The sequence below is a fragment of the Amia ocellicauda genome, chromosome 14 (genome assembly GCF_036373705.1).
Source record: "Amia ocellicauda isolate fAmiCal2 chromosome 14, fAmiCal2.hap1, whole genome shotgun sequence".
Taxonomy (NCBI): domain Eukaryota; kingdom Metazoa; phylum Chordata; class Actinopteri; order Amiiformes; family Amiidae; genus Amia; species Amia ocellicauda.
Genome location: NC_089863.1, coordinates 2,415,851 through 2,440,331, shown reverse-complemented (window position 1 = coordinate 2,440,331; position 24,481 = coordinate 2,415,851). Strand labels below are relative to the sequence as shown.

The following is a 24,481-nucleotide window of genomic DNA, read 5'->3' as shown; positions in this document are numbered from 1 at the left end:
GGCAACGCTAGGAACAGCGTCGTAGCATGCTTTGAGACTCAAGGAACGACAGTGCAACTCTTTTCTTTCTGTGTTGCATTGTTTACTTGTTGGTGTTGTGTGCCGTTGGGCAACGCTAGGAACAGCGTCGTAGCATGCTTTGAGACTCAAGGAATGACAGTGCAACTCTTTTCTTTCTGTGTTGCATTGTTTACTTGTTGGTGTTGTGTGCCATTGGGTTACGCTAGGAACAGCGTCGTAGCATGCTTTGAGACTCAAGGAATGACAGTGCAACTCTTTTCTTTCTGTGTTGCATTGTTTGTTTGCTGTTGAAGGAAACACATGCTGGTGGTGGGGATGTAGCTCAGTGGTAGAGCGCATGCTTTGCATGTATGAGGTCCCGAGATCAATCCTCGGCATCTCTAGGATATCTTTTAATGTCTATGTTTCCCGGTTCAATCGGCGCAGTTCCCAACTTTCCCAGATGCAATTCGTGAATAGGATATGAGCAGAAGGAAAAAACGACAAGAGCCCACAGAGAATTACCAATTGTGTTCAGAAACAAGGCAGGCATCACCCAGGTGGGACTCGAACCCACAATCCCTGGCTTAGGAGGCCAGTGCCTTATCCATTAGGCCACTGGGGCTCAGTCAGGTAGTTTCTGAACATGAAAAAAAAAAAAAAAAGCACGAAACAGTGCAATGAAGTGAATAGTTACAGGAATTGTCCCGTTGCAGGAGTCATTGCACAGCCTGCAGTGTAAAGTGAACAAGGAGCCTGTCGTTGATTTCGCCTAGAGTTGTATTTGCAAAAGGGCTTTGAATCAATTACCTTTGAATCGGAGCACAGTGCACTCTAGCTGCAAAATAGAAACGCACACGTGTGCAGTACATGGGCTCTTTGTGCTTTCTGAACATACTCCTCGTGAAATGCCGAAACCCGGGATTGATCCAGGGACCTTTAGATCTTCAGTCTAACGCTCTCCCAACTGAGCTATTTCGGCCAAATACAACCACATCCATTGTGATATCCACTGTTTTCGATTACGTCGGGATTGACTCCATTTAAACACAGCCGCACAAGTCAGGATGGCTGAGTGGTCTGAGGCGCTGCTTTCAGCTCGCAGTCTTCACTGGATGCTTGGGATGGAATCCCACTTCTGCCAAGGGATCTTTTACCACCCAGGAACACACTCACACCTGTTCTGCCGACAAGGACAACACGAGTTGAGGACTGTGCTGACATGGAGCTGACAATCAATGTTGCAAGAAACACATCAATGCACATGTATTTAGTCTTTGATTAATTGACTTCAACATGTCATTCTTTAGTCCCTGTACCCTCGAAGCAACACTCAGCATAGTAGAGGCTGTAGCTCGGCGTTAGTGCGTGTAACTTCTATGTATCACACCTGGCCCTGACAGTGTGATTGTTGGCAACAGGCGGTCTATGACTTGATCCCGAGAAGTGAAAATGACGCACCCATGTGCGTCGCTGCAATGTCGTCTTCTCCTTCACTATTCACAGTGGATGCTCTCACACGCTGTTTCTGGGAGAAACTGTTCCTTGCGTTACGTGTCATCCATTGTCCAGCGCACAGTAGATTCTTTCTCCTTCTCCTTGCCCATGTCATCCACATATTGTACCGTTGGGCAACGCTAGGAACAGCGTCGTAGCATGCTTTGAGACTCAAGGAACGACAGTGCAACTCTTTTCGTTCTGTGTTGCATTGTTTACTTGTTGGTGTTGTGTGCCGTTGGGCAACGCTAGGAACAGCGTCGTAGCATGCTTTGAGACTCAAGGAACGACAGTGCAACTCTTTTCTTTCTGTGTTGCATTGTTTACTTGTTGGTGTTGTGTGCCGTTGGGCAACGCTAGGAACAGCGTCGTAGCATGCTTTGAGACTCAAGGAACGACAGTGCAACTCTTTTCTTTCTCTGTTGGATTGTTTGTTTGCTGTTGAAGGAAACACATGCTGGTGGTGGGGATGTAGCTCAGTGGTAGAGCGCATGCTTTGCATGTATGAGGTCCCGAGATCAATCCTCGGCATCTCCAGGATATCTTTTAATGTCTATGTTTCCCGGTTCAATCTGCTCAATTCCCAACTTTCGCAGATGCAATTCGTGAATAGGATATGAGCAGAAGGAAAAAAACGACAAGAGCCCACAGAGAATTACCAATTGTGTGCAGAAACAAGGCAGGCATCACCCCAGATGGGACTCGAACCCACAATCCCTGGCTTAGGAGGCCAGTGCCTTATCCATTAGGCCACTGGGGCTCAGTCAGGTAGTTTCTGAACATGAAAAAAAAAAAAAAAGCACGAAACAGTGCAATGAAGTGAATAGTTACAGGAATTGTCCCGTTGCAGGAGTCATTGCACAGCCTGCAGTGTAAAGTGAACAAGGAGCCTGTCGTTGATTTCGCCTAGAGTTGTATTTGCAAAAGGGCTTTGAATCAATTACCTTTGAATCGGAGCACAGTGCACTCTAGCTGCAAAATAGAAACGCACACGTGTGCAGTACATGGGCTCTTTGTGCTTTCTGAACATACTCCTCGTGAAATGCCGAAACCCGGGATTGAACCAGGGACCTTTAGATCTTCAGTCTAACGCTCTCCCAACTGAGCTATTTCGGCCAAATACAACCACATCCATTGTGATATCCACTGTTTTCGATTACGTCGGGATTGACTCCATTTAAACACAGCCGCACAAGTCAGGATGGCTGAGTGGTCTGAGGCGCTGCTTTCAGCTCGCAGTCTTCACTGGATGCTTGGGATGGAATCCCACTTCTGCCAAGGGATCTTTTACCACCCAGGAACACACTCACACCTGTTCTGCCGACAAGGACAACACGAGTTGAGGACTGTGCTGACATGGAGCTGACAATCAATGTTGCAAGAAACACATCAATGCACATGTATTTAGTCTTTGATTAATTGACTTCAACATGTCATTCTTTAGTCCCTGTACCCTCGAAGCAACACTCAGCATAGTAGAGGCTGTAGCTCGGCGTTAGTGCGTGTAACTTCTATGTATCACACCTGGCCCTGACAGTGTGATTTTTGGCAACAGGCGGTCTATGACTTGATCCCGAGAAGTGAAAATGACGCACCCATGTGCGTCGCTGCAATGTCGTCTTCTCCTTCACTATTCACAGTGGATGCGCTCACACGCTGTTTCTGGGAGAAACTGTTGCTTGCGTTACGTGTCATCCATTGTCCAGCGCACTGTAGCTTCTTTCTCCTTCTCCTTGCCCATGTCATCCACATATTGTACCGTTGGGCAACGCTAGGAACAGCGTCGTAGCATGCTTTGAGACTCAAGGAACGACAGTGCAACTCTTTTCTTTCTGTGTTGCATTGTTTACTTGTTGGTGTTGTGTGCCGTTGGGCAACGCTAGGAACAGCGTCGTAGCATGCTTTGAGACTCAAGGAATGACAGTGCAACTCTTTTCTTTCTGTGTTGCATTGTTTACTTGTTGGTGTTGTGTGCCGTTGGGCAACGCTAGGAACAGCGTCGTAGCATGCTTTGAGACTCAAGGAATGACAGTGCAACTCTTTTCTTTCTGTGTTGCATTGTTTACTTGTTGGTGTTGTGTGCCATTGGGTTACGCTAGGAACAGCGTCGTAGCATGCTTTGAGACTCAAGGAATGACAGTGCAACTCTTTTCTTTCTGTGTTGCATTGTTTGTTTGCTGTTGAAGGAAACACATGCTGGTGGTGGGGATGTAGCTCAGTGGTAGAGCGCATGCTTTGCATGTATGAGGTCCCGAGATCAATCCTCGGCATCTCCAGGATATCTTTTAATGTCTATGTTTCCCGGTTCAATCGGCGCAGTTCCCAACTTTCCCAGATGCAATTCGTGAATAGGATATGAGCAGAAGGAAAAAACGACAAGAGCCCACAGAGAATTACCAATTGTGTTCAGAAACAAGGCAGGCATCACCCCAGATGGGACTCGAACCCACAATCCCTGGCTTAGGAGGCCAGTGCCTTATCAATTAGGCCACTGGGGCTCAGTCAGGTAGTTTCTGAACATGAAAAAAAAAAAAAAAAAAAAAGCACGAAACAGTGCAATGAAGTGAATAGTTACAGGAATTGTCCCGTTGCAGGAGTCATTGCACAGCCTGCAGTGTAAAGTGAACAAGGAGCCTGTCGTTGATTTCGCCTAGAGTTGTATTTGCAAAAGGGCTTTGAATCAATTACCTTTGAATCGGAGCACAGTGCACTCTAGCTGCAAAATAGAAACGCACACGTGTGCAGTACATGGGCTCTTTGTGCTTTCTGAACATACTCCTCGTGAAATGCCGAAACCCGGGATTGATCCAGGGACCTTTAGATCTTCAGTCTAACGCTCTCCCAACTGAGCTATTTCGGCCAAATACAACCACATCCATTGTGATATCCACTGTTTTCGATTACGTCGGGATTGACTCCATTTAAACACAGCCGCACAAGTCAGGATGGCTGAGTGGTCTGAGGCGCTGCTTTCAGCTCGCAGTCTTCACTGGATGCTTGGGATGGAATCCCACTTCTGCCAAGGGATCTTTTACCACCCAGGAACACACTCACACCTGTTCTGCCGACAAGGACAACACGAGTTGAGGACTGTGCTGACATGGAGCTGACAATCAATGTTGCAAGAAACACATCAATGCACATGTATTTAGTCTTTGATTAATTGACTTCAACATGTCATTCTTTAGTCCCTGTACCCTCGAAGCAACACTCAGCATAGTAGAGGCTGTAGCTCGGCGTTAGTGCGTGTAACTTCTATGTATCACACCTGGCCCTGACAGTGTGATTTTTGGCAACAGGCGGTCTATGACTTGATCCCGAGAAGTGAAAATGACGCACCCATGTGCGTCGCTGCAATGTCGTCTTCTCCTTCACTATTCACAGTGGATGCGCTCACACGCTGTTTCTGGGAGAAACTGTTGCTTGCGTTACGTGTCATCCATTGTCCAGCGCACTGTAGCTTCTTTCTCCTTCTCCTTGCCCATGTCATCCACATATTGTACCGTTGGGCAACGCTAGGAACAGCGTCGTAGCATGCTTTGAGACTCAAGGAACGACAGTGCAACTCTTTTCGTTCTGTGTTGCATTGTTTACTTGTTGGTGTTGTGTGCCGTTGGGCAACGCTAGGAACAGCGTCGTAGCATGCTTTGAGACTCAAGGAACGACAGTGCAACTCTTTTCTTTCTGTGTTGCATTGTTTACTTGTTGGTGTTGTGTGCCGTTGGGCAACGCTAGGAACAGCGTCGTAGCATGCTTTGAGACTCAAGGAATGACAGTGCAACTCTTTTCTTTCTGTGTTGCATTGTTTACTTGTTGGTGTTGTGTGCCATTGGGTTACGCTAGGAACAGCGTCGTAGCATGCTTTGAGACTCAAGGAATGACAGTGCAACTCTTTTCTTTCTGTGTTGCATTGTTTGTTTGCTGTTGAAGGAAACACATGCTGGTGGTGGGGATGTAGCTCAGTGGTAGAGCGCATGCTTTGCATGTATGAGGTCCCGAGATCAATCCTCGGCATCTCCAGGATATCTTTTAATGTCTATGTTTCCCGGTTCAATCGGCGCAGTTCCCAACTTTCCCAGATGCAATTCGTGAATAGGATATGAGCAGAAGGAAAAAACGACAAGAGCCCACAGAGAATTACCAATTGTGTTCAGAAACAAGGCAGGCATCACCCCAGATGGGACTTGAACCCACAATCCCTGGCTTAGGAGGCCAGTGCCTTATCCATTAGGCCACTGGGGCTCAGTCAGGTAGTTTCTGAACATGAAAAAAAAAAAAAAAGCACGAAACAGTGCAATGAAGTGAATAGTTACAGGAATTGTCCCGTTGCAGGAGTCATTGCACAGCCTGCAGTGTAAAGTGAACAATGAGCCTGTCATTGATTTCGCCTAGAGTTGTATTTGCAAAAGGGCTTTGAATCAATTACCTTTGAATTGGAGCACAGTGCACTCTAGCTGCAAAATAGAAACGCACACGTGTGCAGTACATGGGCTCTTTGAACATACTCCTCGTGAAATGCCGAAACCCGGGATTGAACCAGGGACCTTTAGATCTTCAGTCTAACGCTCTCCCAACTGAGCTATTTCGGCCAAATACAACCACATCCATTGAGATATCCACTGTTTTCGATTACGTCGGGATTGACTCCATTTAAACACAGCCGCACAAGTCAGGATGGCTGAGTGGTCTGAGGCGCTGCTTTCAGCTCGCAGTCTTCACTGGATGCTTGGGATGGAATCCCACTTCTGCCAAGGGATCTTTTACCACCCAGGAACACACTCACACCTGTTCTGCCGACAAGGACAACACGAGTTGAGGACTGTGCTGACATGGAGCTGACAATCAATGTTGCAAGAAACACATCAATGCACATGTATTTAGTCTTTGATTAATTGACTTCAACATGTCATTCTTTAGTCCCTGTACCCTCGAAGCAACACTCAGCATAGTAGAGGCTGTAGCTCGGCGTTAGTGCGTGTAACTTCTATGTATCACACCTGGCCCTGACAGTGTGATTTTTGGCAACAGGCGGTCTATGACTTGATCCCGAGAAGTGAAAATGACGCACCCATGTGCGTCGCTGCAATGTCGTCTTCTCCTTCACTATTCACAGTGGATGCGCTCACACGCTGTTTCTGGGAGAAACTGTTGCTTGCGTTACGTGTCATCCATTGTCCAGCGCACTGTAGCTTCTTTCTCCTTCTCCTTGCCCATGTCATCCACATATTGTACCGTTGGGCAACGCTAGGAACAGCGTCGTAGCATGCTTTGAGACTCAAGGAACGACAGTGCAACTCTTTTCTTTCTGTGTTGCATTGTTTACTTGTTGGTGTTGTGTGCCGTTGGGCAACGCTAGGAACAGCGTCGTAGCATGCTTTCAGACTCAAGGAACGACAGTGCAACTCTTTTCGTTCTGTGTTGCATTGTTTACTTGTTGGTGTTGTGTGCCATTGGGTTACGCTAGGAACAGCGTCGTAGCATGCTTTGAGACTCAAGGAATGACAGTGCAACTCTTTTCTTTCTGTGTTGCATTGTTTGTTTGCTGTTGAAGGAAACACATGCAGGTGGTGGGGATGTAGCTCAGTGGTAGAGCGCATGCTTCGCATGTATGAGGTCCCGAGATCAATCCTCGGCATCTCCAGGATATCTTTTAATGTCTATGTTTCCCGGTTCAATCGGCGCAGTTCCCAAGTTTCCCAGATGCAATTCGTGAATAGGATATGAGCAGAAGGAAAAAACGACAAGAGCCCACAGAGAATTACCAATTGTGTTCAGAAACAAGGCAGGCATCACCCAGGTGGGACTCGAACCCACAATCCCTGGCTTAGGAGGCCAGTGCCTTATCCATTAGGCCACTGGGGCTCAGTCAGGTAGTTTCTGAACATGAAAAAAAAAAAAAAAAGCACGAAACAGTGCAATGAAGTGAATAGTTACAGGAATTGTCCCGTTGCAGGAGTCATTGCACAGCCTGCAGTGTAAAGTGAACAAGGAGCCTGTCGTTGATTTCGCCTAGAGTTGTATTTGCAAAAGGGCTTTGAATCAATTACCTTTGAATCGGAGCACAGTGCACTCTAGCTGCAAAATAGAAACGCACACGTGTGCAGTACATGGGCTCTTTGTGCTTTCTGAACATACTCCTCGTGAAATGCCGAAACCCGGGATTGATCCAGGGACCTTTAGATCTTCAGTCTAACGCTCTCCCAACTGAGCTATTTCGGCCAAATACAACCACATCCATTGTGATATCCACTGTTTTCGATTACGTCGGGATTGACTCCATTTAAACACAGCCGCACAAGTCAGGATGGCTGAGTGGTCTGAGGCGCTGCTTTCAGCTCGCAGTCTTCACTGGATGCTTGGGATGGAATCCCACTTCTGCCAAGGGATCTTTTACCACCCAGGAACACACTCACACCTGTTCTGCCGACAAGGACAACACGAGTTGAGGACTGTGCTGACATGGAGCTGACAATCAATGTTGCAAGAAACACATCAATGCACATGTATTTAGTCTTTGATTAATTGACTTCAACATGTCATTCTTTAGTCCCTGTACCCTCGAAGCAACACTCAGCATAGTAGAGGCTGTAGCTCGGCGTTAGTGCGTGTAACTTCTATGTATCACACCTGGCCCTGACAGTGTGATTGTTGGCAACAGGCGGTCTATGACTTGATCCCGAGAAGTGAAAATGACGCACCCATGTGCGTCGCTGCAATGTCGTCTTCTCCTTCACTATTCACAGTGGATGCGCTCTCACGCTGTTTCTGGGAGAAACTGTTGCTTGCGTTACGTGTCATCCATTGTCCAGCGCACTGTAGCTTCTTTCTCCTTCTCCTTGCCCATGTCATCCACATATTGTACCGTTGGGCAACGCTAGGAACAGCGTCGTAGCATGCTTTGAGACTCAAGGAACGACAGTGCAACTCTTTTCTTTCTGTGTTGCATTGTTTACATGTTGGTGTTGTGTGCCGTTGGGCAACGCTAGGAACAGCGTCGTAGCATGCTTTGAGACTCAAGGAACGACAGTGCAACTCTTTTCTTTCTGTGTTGCATTGTTTACTTGTTGGTGTTGTGTGCCGTTGGGCAACGCTAGGAACAGCGTCGTAGCATGCTTTGAGACTCAAGGAACGACAGTGCAACTCTTTTCATTCTGTGTTGCATTGTTTACTTGTTGGTGTTGTGTGCCATTGGGTTACGCTAGGAACAGCGTCGTAGCATGCTTTGAGACTCAAGGAATGACAGTGCAACTCTTTTCTTTCTGTGTTGCATTGTTTGTTTGCTGTTGAAGGAAACACATGCTGGTGGTGGGGATGTAGCTCAGTGGTAGAGCGCATGCTTCGCATGTATGAGGTCCCGAGATCAATCCTCGGCATCTCCAGGATATCTTTTAATGTCTATGTTTCCCGGTTCAATCGGCGCAGTTCCCAACTTTCCCAGATGCAATTCGTGAATAGGATATGAGCAGAAGGAAAAAAACGACAAGAGCCCACAGAGAATTACCAATTGTGTGCAGAAACAAGGCAGGCATCACCCCAGATGGGACTCTAACCCACAATCCCTGGCTTAGGAGGCCAGTGCCTTATCCATTAGGCCACTGGGGCTCAGTCAGGTAGTTTCTGAACATGAAAAAAAAAAAAAAAAGCACGAAACAGTGCAATGAAGTGAATAGTTACAGGAATTGTCCCGTTGCAGGAGTCATTGCACAGCCTGCAGTGTAAAGTGAACAAGGAGCCTGTCGTTGATTTCGCCTAGAGTTGTATTTGCAAAAGGGCTTTGAATCAATTACCTTTGAATCGGAGCACAGTGCACTCTAGCTGCAAAATAGAAACGCACACGTGTGCAGTACATGGGCTCTTTGTGCTTTCTGAACATACTCGTCGTGAAATGCCGAAACCCGGGATTGATCCAGGGACCTTTAGATCTTCAGTCTAACGCTCTCCCAACTGAGCTATTTCGGCCAAATACAACCACATCCATTGTGATATCCACTGTTTTCGATTACGTCGGGATTGACTCCATTTAAACACAGCCGCACAAGTCAGGATGGCTGAGTGGTCTGAGGCGCTGCTTTCAGCTCGCAGTCTTCACTGGATGCTTGGGATGGAATCCCACTTCTGCCAAGGGATCTTTTACCACCCAGGAACACACTCACACCTGTTCTGCCGACAAGGACAACACGAGTTGAGGACTGTGCTGACATGGAGCTGACAATCAATGTTGCAAGAAACACATCAATGCACATGTATTTAGTCTTTGATTAATTGACTTCAACATGTCATTCTTTAGTCCCTGTACCCTCGAAGCAACACTCAGCATAGTAGAGGCTGTAGCTCGGCGTTAGTGCGTGTAACTTCTATGTATCACACCTGGCCCTGACAGTGTGATTGTTGGCAACAGGCGGTCTATGACTTGATCCCGAGAAGTGAAAATGACGCACCCATGTGCGTCGCTGCAATGTCGTCTTCTCCTTCACTATTCACAGTGGATGCGCTCTCACGCTGTTTCTGGGAGAAACTGTTGCTTGCGTTACGTGTCATCCATTGTCCAGCGCACTGTAGCTTCTTTCTCCTTCTCCTTGCCCATGTCATCCACATATTGTACCGTTGGGCAACGCTAGGAACAGCGTCGTAGCATGCTTTGAGACTCAAGGAACGACAGTGCAACTCTTTTCTTTCTGTGTTGCATTGTTTACATGTTGGTGTTGTGTGCCGTTGGGCAACGCTAGGAACAGCGTCGTAGCATGCTTTGAGACTCAAGGAACGACAGTGCAACTCTTTTCTTTCTGTGTTGCATTGTTTACTTGTTGGTGTTGTGTGCCGTTGGGCAACGCTAGGAACAGCGTCGTAGCATGCTTTGAGACTCAAGGAACGACAGTGCAACTCTTTTCGTTCTGTGTTGCATTGTTTACTTGTTGGTGTTGTGTGCCATTGGGTTACGCTAGGAACAGCGTCGTAGCATGCTTTGAGACTCAAGGAATGACAGTGCAACTCTTTTCTTTCTGTGTTGCATTGTTTGTTTGCTGTTGAAGGAAACACATGCTGGTGGTGGGGATGTAGCTCAGTGGTAGAGCGCATGCTTCGCATGTATGAGGTCCCGAGATCAATCCTCGGCATCTCCAGGATATCTTTTAATGTCTATGTTTCCCGGTTCAATCGGCGCAGTTCCCAACTTTCCCAGATGCAATTCGTGAATAGGATATGAGCAGAAGGAAAAAAACGACAAGAGCCCACAGAGAATTACCAATTGTGTGCAGAAACAAGGCAGGCATCACCCCAGATGGGACTCTAACCCACAATCCCTGGCTTAGGAGGCCAGTGCCTTATCCATTAGGCCACTGGGGCTCAGTCAGGTAGTTTCTGAACATGAAAAAAAAAAAAAAAGCACGAAACAGTGCAATGAAGTGAATAGTTACAGGAATTGTCCCGTTGCAGGAGTCATTGCACAGCCTGCAGTGTAAAGTGAACAAGGAGCCTGTCGTTGATTTCGCCTAGAGTTGTATTTGCAAAAGGGCTTTGAATCAATTACCTTTGAATCGGAGCACAGTGCACTCTAGCTGCAAAATAGAAACGCACACGTGTGCAGTACATGGGCTCTTTGTGCTTTCTGAACATACTCCTCGTGAAATGCCGAAACCCGGGATTGAACCAGGGACCTTTAGATCTTCAGTCTAACGCTCTCCCAACTGAGCTATTTCGGCCAAATACAACCACATCCATTGTGATATCCACTGTTTTCGATTACGTCGGGATTGACTCCATTTAAACACAGCCGCACAAGTCAGGATGGCTGAGTGGTCTGAGGCGCTGCTTTCAGCTCGCAGTCTTCACTGGATGCTTGGGATGGAATCCCACTTCTGCCAAGGGATCTTTTACCACCCAGGAACACACTCACACCTGTTCTGCCGACAAGGACAACACGAGTTGAGGACTGTGCTGACATGGAGCTGACAATCAATGTTGCAAGAAACACATCAATGCACATGTATTTAGTCTTTGATTAATTGACTTCAACATGTCATTCTTTAGTCCCTGTACCCTCGAAGCAACACTCATCATAGTAGAGGCTGTAGCTCGGCGTTAGTGCGTGTAACTTCTATGTATCACACCTGGCCCTGACAGTGTGATTTTTGGCAACAGGCGGTCTATGACTTGATCCCGAGAAGTGAAAATGACGCACCCATGTGCGTCGCTGCAATGTCGTCTTCTCCTTCACTATTCACAGTGGATGCGCTCACACGCTGTTTCTGGGAGAAACTGTTGCTTGCGTTACGTGTCATCCATTGTCCAGCGCACTGTAGCTTCTTTCTCCTTCTCCTTGCCCATGTCATCCACATATTGTACCGTTGGGCAACGCTAGGAACAGCGTCGTAGCATGCTTTGAGACTCAAGGAACGACAGTGCAACTCTTTTCTTTCTGTGTTGCATTGTTTACTTGTTGGTGTTGTGTGCCGTTGGGCAACGCTAGGAACAGCGTCGTAGCATGCTTTGAGACTCAAGGAATGACAGTGCAACTCTTTTCTTTCTGTGTTGCATTGTTTACTTGTTGGTGTTGTGTGCCGTTGGGCAACGCTAGGAACAGCGTCGTAGCATGCTTTGAGACTCAAGGAATGACAGTGCAACTCTTTTCTTTCTGTGTTGCATTGTTTACTTGTTGGTGTTGTGTGCCATTGGGTTACGCTAGGAACAGCGTCGTAGCATGCTTTGAGACTCAAGGAATGACAGTGCAACTCTTTTCTTTCTGTGTTGCATTGTTTGTTTGCTGTTGAAGGAAACACATGCTGGTGGTGGGGATGTAGCTCAGTGGTAGAGCGCATGCTTTGCATGTATGAGGTCCCGAGATCAATCCTCGGCATCTCCAGGATATCTTTTAATGTCTATGTTTCCCGGTTCAATCGGCGCAGTTCCCAACTTTCCCAGATGCAATTCGTGAATAGGATATGAGCAGAAGGAAAAAACGACAAGAGCCCACAGAGAATTACCAATTGTGTTCAGAAACAAGGCAGGCATCACCCCAGATGGGACTCGAACCCACAATCCCTGGCTTAGGAGGCCAGTGCCTTATCAATTAGGCCACTGGGGCTCAGTCAGGTAGTTTCTGAACATGAAAAAAAAAAAAAAAAAAAAGCACGAAACAGTGCAATGAAGTGAATAGTTACAGGAATTGTCCCGTTGCAGGAGTCATTGCACAGCCTGCAGTGTAAAGTGAACAAGGAGCCTGTCGTTGATTTCGCCTAGAGTTGTATTTGCAAAAGGGCTTTGAATCAATTACCTTTGAATCGGAGCACAGTGCACTCTAGCTGCAAAATAGAAACGCACACGTGTGCAGTACATGGGCTCATTGTGCTTTCTGAACATACTCCTCGTGAAATGCCGAAACCCGGGATTGATCCAGGGACCTTTAGATCTTCAGTCTAACGCTCTCCCAACTGAGCTATTTCGGCCAAATACAACCACATCCATTGTGATATCCACTGTTTTCGATTACGTCGGGATTGACTCCATTTAAACACAGCCGCACAAGTCAGGATGGCTGAGTGGTCTGAGGCGCTGCTTTCTGCTCGCAGTCTTCACTGGATGCTTGGGATGGAATCCCACTTCTGCCAAGGGATCTTTTACCACCCAGGAACACACTCACACCTGTTCTGCCGACAAGGACAACACGAGTTGAGGACTGTGCTGACATGGAGCTGACAATCAATGTTGCAAGAAACACATCAATGCACATGTATTTAGTCTTTGATTAATTGACTTCAACATGTCATTCTTTAGTCCCTGTACCCTCGAAGCAACACTCAGCATAGTAGAGGCTGTAGCTCGGCGTTAGTGCGTGTAACTTCTATGTATCACACCTGGCCCTGACAGTGTGATTTTTGGCAACAGGCGGTCTATGACTTGATCCCGAGAAGTGAAAATGACGCACCCATGTGCGTCGCTGCAATGTCGTCTTCTCCTTCACTATTCACAGTGGATGCGCTCACACGCTGTTTCTGGGAGAAACTGTTGCTTGCGTTACGTGTCATCCATTGTCCAGCGCACTGTAGCTTCTTTCTCCTTCTCCTTGCCCATGTCATCCACATATTGTACCGTTGGGCAACGCTAGGAACAGCGTCGTAGCATGCTTTGAGACTCAAGGAACGACAGTGCAACTCTTTTCGTTCTGTGTTGCATTGTTTACTTGTTGGTGTTGTGTGCCGTTGGGCAACGCTAGGAACAGCGTCGTAGCATGCTTTGAGACTCAAGGAATGACAGTGCAACTCTTTTCTTTCTTTGTTGCATTGTTTACTTGTTGGTGTTGTGTGCCATTGGGTTACGCTAGGAACAGCGTCGTAGCATGCTTTGAGACTCAAGGAATGACAGTGCAACTCTTTTCTTTCTGTGTTGCATTGTTTGTTTGCTGTTGAAGGAAACACATGCTGGTGGTGGGGATGTAGCTCAGTGGTAGAGCGCATGCTTTGCATGTATGAGGTCCCGAGATCAATCCTCGGCATCTCCAGGATATCTTTTAATGTCTATGTTTCCCGGTTCAATCGGCGCAGTTCCCAACTTTCCCAGATGCAATTCGTGAATAGGATATGAGCAGAAGGAAAAAACGACAAGAGCCCACAGAGAATTACCAATTGTGTTCAGAAACAAGGCAGGCATCACCCCAGATGGGACTTGAACCCACAATCCCTGGCTTAGGAGGCCAGTGCCTTATCCATTAGGCCACTGGGGCTCAGTCAGGTAGTTTCTGAACATGAAAAAAAAAAAAAAAGCACGAAACAGTGCAATGAAGTGAATAGTTACAGGAATTGTCCCGTTGCAGGAGTCATTGCACAGCCTGCAGTGTAAAGTGAACAAGGAGCCTGTCATTGATTTCGCCTAGAGTTGTATTTGCAATAGGGCTTTGAATCAATTACCTTTGAATTGGAGCACAGTGCACTCTAGCTGCAAAATAGAAACGCACACGTGTGCAGTACATGGGCTCTTTGTGCTTTCTGAACATACTCCTCGTGAAATGCCGAAACCCGGGATTGAACCAGGGACCTTTAGATCTTCAGTCTAACGCTCTCCCAACTGAGCTATTTCGGCCAAATACAACCATATCCATTGAGATATCCACTGTTTTCGATTACGTCGGGATTGACTCCATTTAAACACAGCCGCACAAGTCAGGATGGCTGAGTGGTCTGAGGCGCTGCTTTCAGCTCGCAGTCTTCACTGGATGCTTGGGATGGGATCCCACTTCTGCCAAGGGATCTTTTACCACCCAGGAACACACTCACACCTGTTCTGCCGACAAGGACAACACGAGTTGAGGACTGTGCTGACATGGAGCTGACAATCAATGTTGCAAGAAACACATCAATGCACATGTATTTAGTCTTTGATTAATTGACTTCAACATGTCATTCTTTAGTCCCTGTACCCTCGAAGCAACACTCAGCATAGTAGAGGCTGTAGCTCGGCGTTAGTGCGTGTAACTTCTATGTATCACACCTGGCCCTGACAGTGTGATTTTTGGCAACAGGCGGTCTATGACTTGATCCCGAGAAGTGAAAATGACGCACCCATGTGCGTCGCTGCAATGTCGTCTTCTCCTTCACTATTCACAGTGGATGCGCTCACACGCTGTTTCTGGGAGAAACTGTTGCTTGCGTTACGTGTCATCCATTGTCCAGCGCACTGTAGCTTCTTTCTCCTTCTCCTTGCCCATGTCATCCACATATTGTACCGTTGGGCAACGCTAGGAACAGCGTCGTAGCATGCTTTGAGACTCAAGGAACGACAGTGCAACTCTTTTCTTTCTGTGTTGCATTGTTTACTTGTTGGTGTTGTGTGCCGTTGGGCAACGCTAGGAACAGCGTCGTAGCATGCTTTCAGACTCAAGGAACGACAGTGCAACTCTTTTCGTTCTGTGTTGCATTGTTTACTTGTTGGTGTTGTGTGCCATTGGGTTACGCTAGGAACAGCGTCGTAGCATGCTTTGAGACTCAAGGAATGACAGTGCAACTCTTTTCTTTCTGTGTTGCATTGTTTGTTTGCTGTTGAAGGAAACACATGCAGGTGGTGGGGATGTAGCTCAGTGGTAGAGCGCATGCTTCGCATGTATGAGGTCCCGAGATCAATCCTCGGCATCTCCAGGATATCTTTTAATGTCTATGTTTCCCGGTTCAATCGGCGCAGTTCCCAAGTTTCCCAGATGCAATTCGTGAATAGGATATGAGCAGAAGGAAAAAACGACAAGAGCCCACAGAGAATTACCAATTGTGTTCAGAAACAAGGCAGGCATCACCCAGGTGGGACTCGAACCCACAATCCCTGGCTTAGGAGGCCAGTGCCTTATCCATTAGGCCACTGGGGCTCAGTCAGGTAGTTTCTGAACATGAAAAAAAAAAAAAAAGCACGAAACAGTGCAATGAAGTGAATAGTTACAGGAATTGTCCCGTTGCAGGAGTCATTGCACAGCCTGCAGTGTAAAGTGAACAAGGAGCCTGTCGTTGATTTCGCCTAGAGTTGTATTTGCAAAAGGGCTTTGAATCAATTACCTTTGAATCGGAGCACAGTGCACTCTAGCTGCAAAATAGAAACGCACACGTGTGCAGTACATGGGCTCTTTGTGCTTTCTGAACATACTCCTCGTGAAATGCCGAAACCCGGGATTGATCCAGGGACCTTTAGATCTTCAGTCTAACGCTCTCCCAACTGAGCTATTTCGGCCAAATACAACCACATCCATTGTGATATCCACTGTTTTCGATTACGTCGGGATTGACTCCATTTAAACACAGCCGCACAAGTCAGGATGGCTGAGTGGTCTGAGGCGCTGCTTTCAGCTCGCAGTCTTCACTGGATGCTTGGGATGGAATCCCACTTCTGCCAAGGGATCTTTTACCACCCAGGAACACACTCACACCTGTTCTGCCGACAAGGACAACACGAGTTGAGGACTGTGCTGACATGGAGCTGACAATCAATGTTGCAAGAAACACATCAATGCACATGTATTTAGTCTTTGATTAATTGACTTCAACATGTCATTCTTTAGTCCCTGTACCCTCGAAGCAACACTCAGCATAGTAGAGGCTGTAGCTCGGCGTTAGTGCGTGTAACTTCTATGTATCACACCTGGCCCTGACAGTGTGATTTTTGGCAACAGGCGGTCTATGACTTGATCCCGAGAAGTGAAAATGACGCACCCATGTGCGTCGCTGCAATGTCGTCTTCTCCTTCACTATTCACAGTGGATGCGCTCACACGCTGTTTCTGGGAGAAACTGTTGCTTGCGTTACGTGTCATCCATTGTCCAGCGCACAGTAGCTTCTTTCTCCTTCTCCTTGCCCATGTCATCCACATATTGTACCGTTGGGCAACGCTAGGAACAGCGTCGTAGCATGCTTTGAGACTCAAGGAACGACAGTGCAACTCTTTTCTTTCTGTGTTGCATTGTTTACCTGTTGGTGTTGTGTGCCGTAGGGCAACGCTAGGAACAGCGTCGTAGCATGCTTTGAGACTCAAGGAACGACAGTGCAACTCTTTTCTTTCTGTGTTGCATTGTTTACTTGTTGGTGTTGTGTGCCGTTGGGCAACGCTAGGAACAGCGTCGTAGCATGCTTTGAGACTCAAGGAACGACAGTGCAACTCTTTTCTTTCTGTGTTGCATTGTTTACTTGTTGGTGTTGTGTGCCATTGGGTTACGCTAGGAACAGCGTCGTAGCATGCTTTGAGACTCAAGGAATGACAGTGCAACTCTTTTCTTTCTGTGTTGCATTGTTTGTTTGCTGTTGAAGGAAACACATGCTGGTGGTGGGGATGTAGCTCAGTGGTAGAGCGCATGCTTCGCATGTATGAGGTACCGAGATCAATCCTCGGCATCTCCAGGATATCTTTTAATGTCTATGTTTCCCGGTTCAATCGGCGCAGTTCCCAAGTTTCCCAGATGCAATTCGTGAATAGGATATGAGCAGAAGGAAAAAACGACAAGAGCCCACAGAGAATTACCAATTGTGTTCAGAAACAAGGCAGGCATCACCCCAGATGGGACTCGAACCCACAATCCCTGGCTTAGGAGGCCAGTGCCTTATCCATTAGGCCACTGGGGCTCAGTCAGGTAGTTTCTGAACATGAAAAAAAAAAAAAAAGCACGAAACAGTGCAATGAAGTGAATAGTTACAGGAATTGTCCCGTTGCAGGAGTCATTGCACAGCCTGCAGTGTAAAGTGAACAAGGAGCCTGTCGTTGATTTCGCCTAGAGTTGTATTTGCAAAAGGGCTTTGAATCAATTACCTTTGAATCGGAGCACAGTGCACTCTAGCTGCAAAATAGAAACGCACACGTGTGCAGTACATGGGCTCTTTGTGCTTTCTGAACATACTCCTCGTGAAATGCCGAAACCCGGGATTGATCCAGGGACCTTTAGATCTTCAGTCTAACGCTCTCCCAACTGAGCTATTTCGGCCAAATACAACCACATCCATTGTGATATCCACTGTTTTCGATTACGTCGGGATTGACTCCATTTAAACACAGCCGCACAAGTCAGGATGGCTGAGTGGTCTGAGGCGCTGCTTTCAGCTCGCAGTCTTCACTGGATGCTTGGGATGGAATCCCACTTCTGCCAAGGGATCTTTTACCACCCAGGAACACACTCACACCTGTTCTGCCGACAAGGACAACACGAGTTGAGGACTGTGCTGACATGGAGCTGACAATCAATGTTGCAAGAAACACATCAATGCACATGTATTTAGTCTTTGATTAATTGACTTCAACATGTCATTCTTTAGTCCCTGTACCCTCGAAGCAACACTCAGCATAGTAGAGGCTGTAGCTCGGCGTTAGTGCGTGTAACTTCTATGTATCACACCTGGCCCTGACAGTGTGATTTTTGGCAACAGGCGGTCTATGACTTGATCCCGAGAAGTGAAAATGACGCACCCATGTGCGTCGCTGCAATGTCGTCTTCTCCTTCACTATTCACAGTGGATGCGCTCACACGCTGTTTCTGGGAGAAACTGTTGCTTGCGTTACGTGTCATCCATTGTCCAGCGCACTGTAGCTTCTTTCTCCTTCTCCTTGCCCATGTCATCCACATATTGTACCGTTGGGCAACGCTAGGAACAGCGTCGTAGCATGCTTTGAGACTCAAGGAACGACAGTGCAACTCTTTTCTTTCTGTGTTGCATTGTTTACTTGTTGGTGTTGTGTGCCGTTGGGCAACGCTAGGAAGAGCGTCGTAGCATGCTTTCAGACTCAAGGAACGACAGTGCAACTCTTTTCTTTCTGTGTTGCATTGTTTACTTGTTGGTGTTGTGTGCCGTTGGGCAACGCTAGGAACAGCGTCGTAGCATGCTTTCAGACTCAAGGAACGACAGTGCAACTCTTTTCTTTCTGTGTTGCATTGTTTACTTGTTGGTGTTGTGTGCCATTGGGTTACGCTAGGAACAGCGTCGTAGCATGCTTTGAGACTCAAGGAATGACAGTGCAACTCTTTTCTTTCTGTGTTGCATTGTTTGTTTGCTGTTGAAGGAAACACATGCTGGTGCTGGGGATGTAGCTCAGTGGTAGAGCGCATGCTTCGCATGTATGAGGTCCCGAGATCAATCCTCGGCATCTCCAGGATATCTTTTAATGTCTATGTTTCCCGGTTCAATCGGCGCAGTTCCCAACTTTCCCAGATGCAATTCGTGAATAGGATATGAGCAGAAGGAAAAAAACGACAAGAGCCCACAGAGAATTACCAATTGTGTGCAGAAACAAGGCAGGCATCACCCCAGATGGGACTCTAACCCACAATCCCTGGCTTAGGAGGCCAGTGCCTTATCCATTAGGCCACTGGGGCTCAGTCAGGTAGTTTCTGAACATGAAAAAAAAAAAAAAAGCACGAAACAGTGCAATGAAGTGAATAGTTACAGGAATTGTCCCGTTGCAGGAGTCATTGCACAGCCTGCAGTGTAAAGTGAACAAGGAGCCTGTCGTTGATTTCGCCTAGAGTTGTATTTGCAAAAGGGCTTTGAATCAATTACCTTTGAATCGGAGCACAGTGCACTCTAGCTGCAAAATAGAAACGCACACGTGTGCAGTACATGGGCTCTTTGTGCTTTCTGAACATACTCCTCGTGAAATGCCGAAACCCGGGATTGATCCAGGGACCTTTAGATCTTCAGTCTAACGCTCTCCCAACTGAGCTATTTCGGCCAAATACAACCACATCCATTGTGATATCCACTGTTTTCGATTACGTCGGGATTGACTCCATTTAAACACAGCCGCACAAGTCAGGATGGCTGAGTGGTCTGAGGCGCTGCTTTCAGCTCGCAGTCTTCACTGGATGCTTGGGATGGAATCCCACTTCTGCCAAGGGATCTTTTACCACCCAGGAACACACTCACACCTGTTCTGCCGACAAGGACAACACGAGTTGAGGACTGTGCTGACATGGAGCTGACAATCAATGTTGCAAGAAACACATCAATGCACATGTATTTAGTCTTTGATTAATTGACTTCAACATGTCATTCTTTAGTCCCTGTACCCTCGAAGCAACACTCAGCATAGTAGAGGCTGTAGCTCGGCGTTAGTGCGTGTAACTTCTATGTATCACACCTGGCCCTGACAGTGTGATTTTTGGCAACAGGCGGTCTATGACTTGATCCCGAGAAGTGAAAATGACGCACCCATGTGCGTCGCTGCAATGTCGTCTTCTCCTTCACTATTCACAGTGGATGCGCTCACACGCTGTTTCTGGGAGAAACTGTTGCTTGCGTTACGTGTCATCCATTGTCCAGCGCACTGTAGCTTCTTTCTCCTTCTCCTTGCCCATGTCATCCACATATTGTACCGTTGGGCAACGCTAGGAACAGCGTCGTAGCATGCTTTGAGACTCAAGGAACGACAGTGCAACTCTTTTCTTTCTGTGTTGCATTGTTTACTTGTTGGTGTTGTGTGCCGTTGGGCAACGCTAGGAACAGCGTCGTAGCATGCTTTGAGACTCAAGGAACGACAGTGCAACTCTTTTCGTTCTGTGTTGCATTGTTTACTTGTTGGTGTTGTGTGCCATTGGGTTACGCTAGGAACAGCGTCGTAGCATGCTTTGAGACTCAAGGAATGACAGTGCAACTCTTTTCTTTCTGTGTTGCATTGTTTGTTTGCTGTTGAAGGAAACACATGCAGGTGGTGGGGATGTAGCTCAGTGGTAGAGCGCATGCTTCGCATGTATGAGGTCCCGAGATCAATCCTCGGCATCTCCAGGATATCTTTTAATGTCTATGTTTCCCGGTTCAATCGGCGCAGTTCCCAAGTTTCCCAGATGCAATTCGTGAATAGGATATGAGCAGAAGGAAAAAACGACAAGAGCCCACAGAGAATTACCAATTGTGTTCAGAAACAAGGCAGGCATCACCCCAGATGGGACTCGAACCCACAATCCCTGGCTTAGGAGGCCAGTGCCTTATCCATTAGGCCACTGGGGCTCAGTCAGGTAGTTTCTGAACATGAAAAAAAAAAAAAAAGCACGAAACAGTGCAATGAAGTGAATAGTTACAGGAATTGTCCCGTTGCAGGAGTCATTGCACAGCCTGCAGTGTAAAGTGAACAAGGAGCCTGTCGTTGATTTCGCCTAGAGTTGTATTTGCAAAAGGGCTTTGAATCAATTACCTTTGAATCGGAGCACAGTGCACTCTAGCTGCAAAATAGAAACGCACACGTGTGCAGTACATGGGCTCTTTGTGCTTTCTGAACATACTCCTCGTGAAATGCCGAAACCCAGGATTGATCCAGGGACCTTTAGATCTTCAGTCTAACGCTCTCCCAACTGAGCTATTTCGGCCAAATACAACCACATCCATTGTGATATCCACTGTTTTCGATTACGTCGGGATTGACTCCATTTAAACACAGCCGCACAGGTCAGGATGGCTGAGTGGTCTGAGGCGCTGCTTTCAGCTCGCAGTCTTCACTGGATGCTTGGGATGGAATCCCACTTCTGCCAAGGGATCTTTTACCACCCAGGAACACACTCACACCTGTTCTGCCGACAAGGACAACACGAGTTGAGGACTGTGCTGACATGGAGCTGACAATCAATGTTGCAAGAAACACATCAATGCACATGTATTTAGTCTTTGATTAATTGACTTCAACATGTCATTCTTTAGTCCCTGTACCCTCGAAGCAACACTCAGCATAGTAGAGGCTGTAGCTCGGCGTTAGTGCGTGTAACTTCTATGTATCACACCTGGCCCTGACAGTGTGATTTTTGGCAACAGGCGGTTTATGACTTGATCCCGAGAAGTGAAAATGACGCACCCATGTGCGTCGCTGCAATGTCGTCTTCTCCTTCACTATTCACAGTGGATGCGCTCACACGCTGTTTCTGGGAGAAACTGTTGCTTGCGTTACGTGTCATCCATTGTCCAGCGCACTGTAGCTTCTTTCTCCTTCTCCTTGCCCATGTCATCCACATATTGTACCGTTGGGCAACGCTAGGAACAGCGTCGTAGCATGCTTTGAGACTCAAGGAACGACAGTGCAACTCTTTTCTTTCTGTGTTGCATTGTTTACTTGTTGGTGTTGTGTGCCGTTGGGCAACGCTAGGAACAGCGTCGTAGCATGCTTTGAGACTCAAGGAACGACAGTGCAACTCTTTTCGTTCTGTGTTGCATTGTTTACTTGTTGGTGTTGTGTGCCATTGGGTTACGCTAGGAACAGCGTCGTAGCATGCTTTGAGACTCAAGGAATGACAGTGCAACTCTTTTCTTTCTGTGTTGCATTGTTTGTTTGCTGTTGAAGGAAACACATGCTGGTGGTGGGGATGTAGCTCAGTGGTAGAGCGCATGCTTCGCATGTATGAGGTCCCGAGATCAATCCTCGGCATCTCCAGGATATCTTTTAATGTCTATGTTTCCCGGTTCAATCGGCGCAGTTCCCAACTTTCCCAGATGCAATTCGTGAATAGGATATGAGCAGAAGGAAAAAAACGACAAGAGCCCACAGAGAATTACCAATTGTGTGCAGAAACAAGGCAGGCATCACCCCAGATGGGACTCTAACCCAAAATCCCTGGCTTAGGAGGCCAGTGCCTTATCCATTAGGCCACTGGGGCTCAGTCAGGTAGTTTCTGAACATGAAAAAAAAAAAAAAAGCACGAAACAGTGCAATGAAGTGAATAGTTACAGGAATTGTCCCGTTGCAGGAGTCATTGCACAGCCTGCAGTGTAAAGTGAACAAGGAGCCTGTCGTTGATTTCGCCTAGAGTTGTATTTGCAAAAGGGCTTTGAATCAATTACCTTTGAATCGGAGCACAGTGCACTCTAGCTGCAAAATAGAAACGCACACGTGTGCAGTACATGGGCTCTTTGTGCTTTCTGAACATACTCCTCGTGAAATGCCGAAACCCGGGATTGAACCAGGGACCTTTAGATCTTCAGTCTAACGCTCTCCCAACTGAGCTATTTCGGCCAAATACAACCACATCCATTGTGATATCCACTGTTTTCGATTACGTCGGGATTGACTCCATTTAAACACAGCCGCACAAGTCAGGATGGCTGAGTGGTCTGAGGCGCTGCTTTCAGCTCGCAGTCTTCACTGGATGCTTGGGATGGAATCCCACTTCTGCCAAGGGATCTTTTACCACCCAGGAACACACTCACACCTGTTCTGCCGACAAGGACAACACGAGTTGAGGACTGTGCTGACATGGAGCTGACAATCAATGTTGCAAGAAACACATCAATGCACATGTATTTAGTCTTTGATTAATTGACTTCAACATGTCATTCTTTAGTCCCTGTACCCTCGAAGCAACACTCAGCATAGTAGAGGCTGTAGCTCGGCGTTAGTGCGTGTAACTTCTATGTATCACACCTGGCCCTGACAGTGTGATTTTTGGCAACAGGCGGTCTATGACTTGATCCCGAGAAGTGAAAATGACGCACCCATGTGCGTCGCTGCAATGTCGTCTTCTCCTTCACTATTCACAGTGGATGCGCTCACACGCTGTTTCTGGGAGAAACTGTTGCTTGCGTTACGTGTCATCCATTGTCCAGCGCACTGTAGCTTCTTTCTCCTTCTCCTTGCCCATGTCATCCACATATTGTACCGTTGGGCAACGCTAGGAACAGCGTCGTAGCATGCTTTGAGACTCAAGGAACGACAGTGCAACTCTTTTCTTTCTGTGTTGCATTGTTTACTTGTTGGTGTTGTGTGCCGTTGGGCAACGCTAGGAACAGCGTCGTAGCATGCTTTGAGACTCAAGGAATGACAGTGCAACTCTTTTCTTTCTGTGTTGCATTGTTTACTTGTTGGTGTTGTGTGCCGTTGGGCAACGCTAGGAACAGCGTCGTAGCATGCTTTGAGACTCAAGGAATGACAGTGCAACTCTTTTCTTTCTGTGTTGCATTGTTTGTTTGCTGTAGAAGGAAACACATGCAGGTGGTGGGGATGTAGCTCAGTGGTAGAGCGCATGCTTCGCATGTATGAGGTCCCGTGATCAATCCTCGGCATCTCCAGGATATCTTTTAATGTCTATGTTTCCCGGTTCAATCGGCGCAGTTCCCAACTTTCCCAGATGCAATTCGTGAATAGGATATGAGCAGAAGGAAAAAACGACAAGAGCCCACAGAGAATACCAATTGTGTTCAGAAACAAGGCAGGCATCACCCCAGATGGGACTTGAACCCACAATCCCTGGCTTAGGAGGCCAGTGCCTTATCCATTAGGCCACTGGGGCTCAGTCAGGTAGTTTCTGAACATGAAAAAAAAAAAAAAAGCACGAAACAGTGCAATGAAGTGAATAGTTACAGGAATTGTCCCGTTGCAGGAGTCATTGCACAGCCTGCAGTGTAAAGTGAACAAGGAGCCTGTCATTGATTTCGCCTAGAGTTGTATTTGCAAAAGGGCTTTGAATCAATTACCTTTGAATCGGAGCACAGTGCACTCTAGCTGCAAAATAGAAACGCACACATGTGCAGTACATGGGCTCTTTGTGCTTTCTGAACATACT

General features: G+C 47.1%; 43 non-coding genes across 43 annotated transcripts; 15 read left to right on the top strand and 28 right to left on the bottom strand.

Moving 5' to 3' along the window:
* The first annotated feature begins 332 nt into the window (after window positions 1-332).
* On the top strand, window positions 333-404 carry trnaa-ugc (transfer RNA alanine (anticodon UGC)). The gene has a single exon. It is a non-coding gene; the product is annotated as a tRNA-Ala (tRNA).
* Window positions 405-548: 144 nt separating this feature from the next.
* trnar-ccu (transfer RNA arginine (anticodon CCU)) lies at window positions 549-625 on the bottom strand. The gene has a single exon. It is a non-coding gene; the product is annotated as a tRNA-Arg (tRNA).
* Window positions 626-909: 284 nt separating this feature from the next.
* On the bottom strand, window positions 910-982 carry trnaf-gaa (transfer RNA phenylalanine (anticodon GAA)). Its single transcript has one exon. It is a non-coding gene; the product is annotated as a tRNA-Phe (tRNA).
* Window positions 983-1,962: 980 nt separating this feature from the next.
* On the top strand, window positions 1,963-2,034 carry trnaa-ugc (transfer RNA alanine (anticodon UGC)). Its single transcript has one exon. It is a non-coding gene; the product is annotated as a tRNA-Ala (tRNA).
* A 150-nt stretch (window positions 2,035-2,184) lies between these two features.
* trnar-ccu (transfer RNA arginine (anticodon CCU)) lies at window positions 2,185-2,257 on the bottom strand. The gene has a single exon. It is a non-coding gene; the product is annotated as a tRNA-Arg (tRNA).
* Window positions 2,258-2,540: 283 nt separating this feature from the next.
* trnaf-gaa (transfer RNA phenylalanine (anticodon GAA)) lies at window positions 2,541-2,613 on the bottom strand. The gene has a single exon. It is a non-coding gene; the product is annotated as a tRNA-Phe (tRNA).
* Window positions 2,614-3,701: 1,088 nt separating this feature from the next.
* Window positions 3,702-3,773, top strand: trnaa-ugc (transfer RNA alanine (anticodon UGC)). Its single transcript has one exon. It is a non-coding gene; the product is annotated as a tRNA-Ala (tRNA).
* A 149-nt stretch (window positions 3,774-3,922) lies between these two features.
* Window positions 3,923-3,995, bottom strand: trnar-ccu (transfer RNA arginine (anticodon CCU)). Its single transcript has one exon. It is a non-coding gene; the product is annotated as a tRNA-Arg (tRNA).
* Window positions 3,996-4,284: 289 nt separating this feature from the next.
* trnaf-gaa (transfer RNA phenylalanine (anticodon GAA)) lies at window positions 4,285-4,357 on the bottom strand. The gene has a single exon. It is a non-coding gene; the product is annotated as a tRNA-Phe (tRNA).
* Window positions 4,358-5,445: 1,088 nt separating this feature from the next.
* Window positions 5,446-5,517, top strand: trnaa-ugc (transfer RNA alanine (anticodon UGC)). The gene has a single exon. It is a non-coding gene; the product is annotated as a tRNA-Ala (tRNA).
* A 149-nt stretch (window positions 5,518-5,666) lies between these two features.
* trnar-ccu (transfer RNA arginine (anticodon CCU)) lies at window positions 5,667-5,739 on the bottom strand. The gene has a single exon. It is a non-coding gene; the product is annotated as a tRNA-Arg (tRNA).
* A 274-nt stretch (window positions 5,740-6,013) lies between these two features.
* trnaf-gaa (transfer RNA phenylalanine (anticodon GAA)) lies at window positions 6,014-6,086 on the bottom strand. Its single transcript has one exon. It is a non-coding gene; the product is annotated as a tRNA-Phe (tRNA).
* Window positions 6,087-7,066: 980 nt separating this feature from the next.
* On the top strand, window positions 7,067-7,138 carry trnaa-cgc (transfer RNA alanine (anticodon CGC)). The gene has a single exon. It is a non-coding gene; the product is annotated as a tRNA-Ala (tRNA).
* Window positions 7,139-7,282: 144 nt separating this feature from the next.
* On the bottom strand, window positions 7,283-7,359 carry trnar-ccu (transfer RNA arginine (anticodon CCU)). The gene has a single exon. It is a non-coding gene; the product is annotated as a tRNA-Arg (tRNA).
* Window positions 7,360-7,643: 284 nt separating this feature from the next.
* trnaf-gaa (transfer RNA phenylalanine (anticodon GAA)) lies at window positions 7,644-7,716 on the bottom strand. Its single transcript has one exon. It is a non-coding gene; the product is annotated as a tRNA-Phe (tRNA).
* Window positions 7,717-8,804: 1,088 nt separating this feature from the next.
* On the top strand, window positions 8,805-8,876 carry trnaa-cgc (transfer RNA alanine (anticodon CGC)). The gene has a single exon. It is a non-coding gene; the product is annotated as a tRNA-Ala (tRNA).
* A 150-nt stretch (window positions 8,877-9,026) lies between these two features.
* Window positions 9,027-9,099, bottom strand: trnar-ccu (transfer RNA arginine (anticodon CCU)). The gene has a single exon. It is a non-coding gene; the product is annotated as a tRNA-Arg (tRNA).
* Window positions 9,100-9,383: 284 nt separating this feature from the next.
* On the bottom strand, window positions 9,384-9,456 carry trnaf-gaa (transfer RNA phenylalanine (anticodon GAA)). The gene has a single exon. It is a non-coding gene; the product is annotated as a tRNA-Phe (tRNA).
* A 1,088-nt stretch (window positions 9,457-10,544) lies between these two features.
* Window positions 10,545-10,616, top strand: trnaa-cgc (transfer RNA alanine (anticodon CGC)). The gene has a single exon. It is a non-coding gene; the product is annotated as a tRNA-Ala (tRNA).
* Window positions 10,617-10,766: 150 nt separating this feature from the next.
* trnar-ccu (transfer RNA arginine (anticodon CCU)) lies at window positions 10,767-10,839 on the bottom strand. The gene has a single exon. It is a non-coding gene; the product is annotated as a tRNA-Arg (tRNA).
* Window positions 10,840-11,122: 283 nt separating this feature from the next.
* Window positions 11,123-11,195, bottom strand: trnaf-gaa (transfer RNA phenylalanine (anticodon GAA)). The gene has a single exon. It is a non-coding gene; the product is annotated as a tRNA-Phe (tRNA).
* Window positions 11,196-12,283: 1,088 nt separating this feature from the next.
* trnaa-ugc (transfer RNA alanine (anticodon UGC)) lies at window positions 12,284-12,355 on the top strand. Its single transcript has one exon. It is a non-coding gene; the product is annotated as a tRNA-Ala (tRNA).
* Window positions 12,356-12,504: 149 nt separating this feature from the next.
* trnar-ccu (transfer RNA arginine (anticodon CCU)) lies at window positions 12,505-12,577 on the bottom strand. The gene has a single exon. It is a non-coding gene; the product is annotated as a tRNA-Arg (tRNA).
* Window positions 12,578-12,865: 288 nt separating this feature from the next.
* Window positions 12,866-12,938, bottom strand: trnaf-gaa (transfer RNA phenylalanine (anticodon GAA)). Its single transcript has one exon. It is a non-coding gene; the product is annotated as a tRNA-Phe (tRNA).
* Window positions 12,939-13,918: 980 nt separating this feature from the next.
* Window positions 13,919-13,990, top strand: trnaa-ugc (transfer RNA alanine (anticodon UGC)). The gene has a single exon. It is a non-coding gene; the product is annotated as a tRNA-Ala (tRNA).
* Window positions 13,991-14,139: 149 nt separating this feature from the next.
* On the bottom strand, window positions 14,140-14,212 carry trnar-ccu (transfer RNA arginine (anticodon CCU)). The gene has a single exon. It is a non-coding gene; the product is annotated as a tRNA-Arg (tRNA).
* Window positions 14,213-14,495: 283 nt separating this feature from the next.
* Window positions 14,496-14,568, bottom strand: trnaf-gaa (transfer RNA phenylalanine (anticodon GAA)). The gene has a single exon. It is a non-coding gene; the product is annotated as a tRNA-Phe (tRNA).
* A 980-nt stretch (window positions 14,569-15,548) lies between these two features.
* On the top strand, window positions 15,549-15,620 carry trnaa-cgc (transfer RNA alanine (anticodon CGC)). Its single transcript has one exon. It is a non-coding gene; the product is annotated as a tRNA-Ala (tRNA).
* Window positions 15,621-15,764: 144 nt separating this feature from the next.
* Window positions 15,765-15,841, bottom strand: trnar-ccu (transfer RNA arginine (anticodon CCU)). The gene has a single exon. It is a non-coding gene; the product is annotated as a tRNA-Arg (tRNA).
* A 283-nt stretch (window positions 15,842-16,124) lies between these two features.
* Window positions 16,125-16,197, bottom strand: trnaf-gaa (transfer RNA phenylalanine (anticodon GAA)). The gene has a single exon. It is a non-coding gene; the product is annotated as a tRNA-Phe (tRNA).
* Window positions 16,198-17,285: 1,088 nt separating this feature from the next.
* Window positions 17,286-17,357, top strand: trnaa-cgc (transfer RNA alanine (anticodon CGC)). Its single transcript has one exon. It is a non-coding gene; the product is annotated as a tRNA-Ala (tRNA).
* Window positions 17,358-17,506: 149 nt separating this feature from the next.
* Window positions 17,507-17,579, bottom strand: trnar-ccu (transfer RNA arginine (anticodon CCU)). Its single transcript has one exon. It is a non-coding gene; the product is annotated as a tRNA-Arg (tRNA).
* Window positions 17,580-17,862: 283 nt separating this feature from the next.
* On the bottom strand, window positions 17,863-17,935 carry trnaf-gaa (transfer RNA phenylalanine (anticodon GAA)). Its single transcript has one exon. It is a non-coding gene; the product is annotated as a tRNA-Phe (tRNA).
* A 1,088-nt stretch (window positions 17,936-19,023) lies between these two features.
* trnaa-cgc (transfer RNA alanine (anticodon CGC)) lies at window positions 19,024-19,095 on the top strand. The gene has a single exon. It is a non-coding gene; the product is annotated as a tRNA-Ala (tRNA).
* A 150-nt stretch (window positions 19,096-19,245) lies between these two features.
* Window positions 19,246-19,318, bottom strand: trnar-ccu (transfer RNA arginine (anticodon CCU)). The gene has a single exon. It is a non-coding gene; the product is annotated as a tRNA-Arg (tRNA).
* Window positions 19,319-19,601: 283 nt separating this feature from the next.
* trnaf-gaa (transfer RNA phenylalanine (anticodon GAA)) lies at window positions 19,602-19,674 on the bottom strand. Its single transcript has one exon. It is a non-coding gene; the product is annotated as a tRNA-Phe (tRNA).
* A 980-nt stretch (window positions 19,675-20,654) lies between these two features.
* Window positions 20,655-20,726, top strand: trnaa-cgc (transfer RNA alanine (anticodon CGC)). Its single transcript has one exon. It is a non-coding gene; the product is annotated as a tRNA-Ala (tRNA).
* A 149-nt stretch (window positions 20,727-20,875) lies between these two features.
* Window positions 20,876-20,948, bottom strand: trnar-ccu (transfer RNA arginine (anticodon CCU)). The gene has a single exon. It is a non-coding gene; the product is annotated as a tRNA-Arg (tRNA).
* Window positions 20,949-21,231: 283 nt separating this feature from the next.
* On the bottom strand, window positions 21,232-21,304 carry trnaf-gaa (transfer RNA phenylalanine (anticodon GAA)). The gene has a single exon. It is a non-coding gene; the product is annotated as a tRNA-Phe (tRNA).
* A 980-nt stretch (window positions 21,305-22,284) lies between these two features.
* Window positions 22,285-22,356, top strand: trnaa-cgc (transfer RNA alanine (anticodon CGC)). The gene has a single exon. It is a non-coding gene; the product is annotated as a tRNA-Ala (tRNA).
* A 506-nt stretch (window positions 22,357-22,862) lies between these two features.
* trnaf-gaa (transfer RNA phenylalanine (anticodon GAA)) lies at window positions 22,863-22,935 on the bottom strand. Its single transcript has one exon. It is a non-coding gene; the product is annotated as a tRNA-Phe (tRNA).
* A 980-nt stretch (window positions 22,936-23,915) lies between these two features.
* trnaa-cgc (transfer RNA alanine (anticodon CGC)) lies at window positions 23,916-23,987 on the top strand. Its single transcript has one exon. It is a non-coding gene; the product is annotated as a tRNA-Ala (tRNA).
* Window positions 23,988-24,135: 148 nt separating this feature from the next.
* Window positions 24,136-24,208, bottom strand: trnar-ccu (transfer RNA arginine (anticodon CCU)). Its single transcript has one exon. It is a non-coding gene; the product is annotated as a tRNA-Arg (tRNA).
* Between the last annotated feature and the right edge of the window lie 273 nt (window positions 24,209-24,481).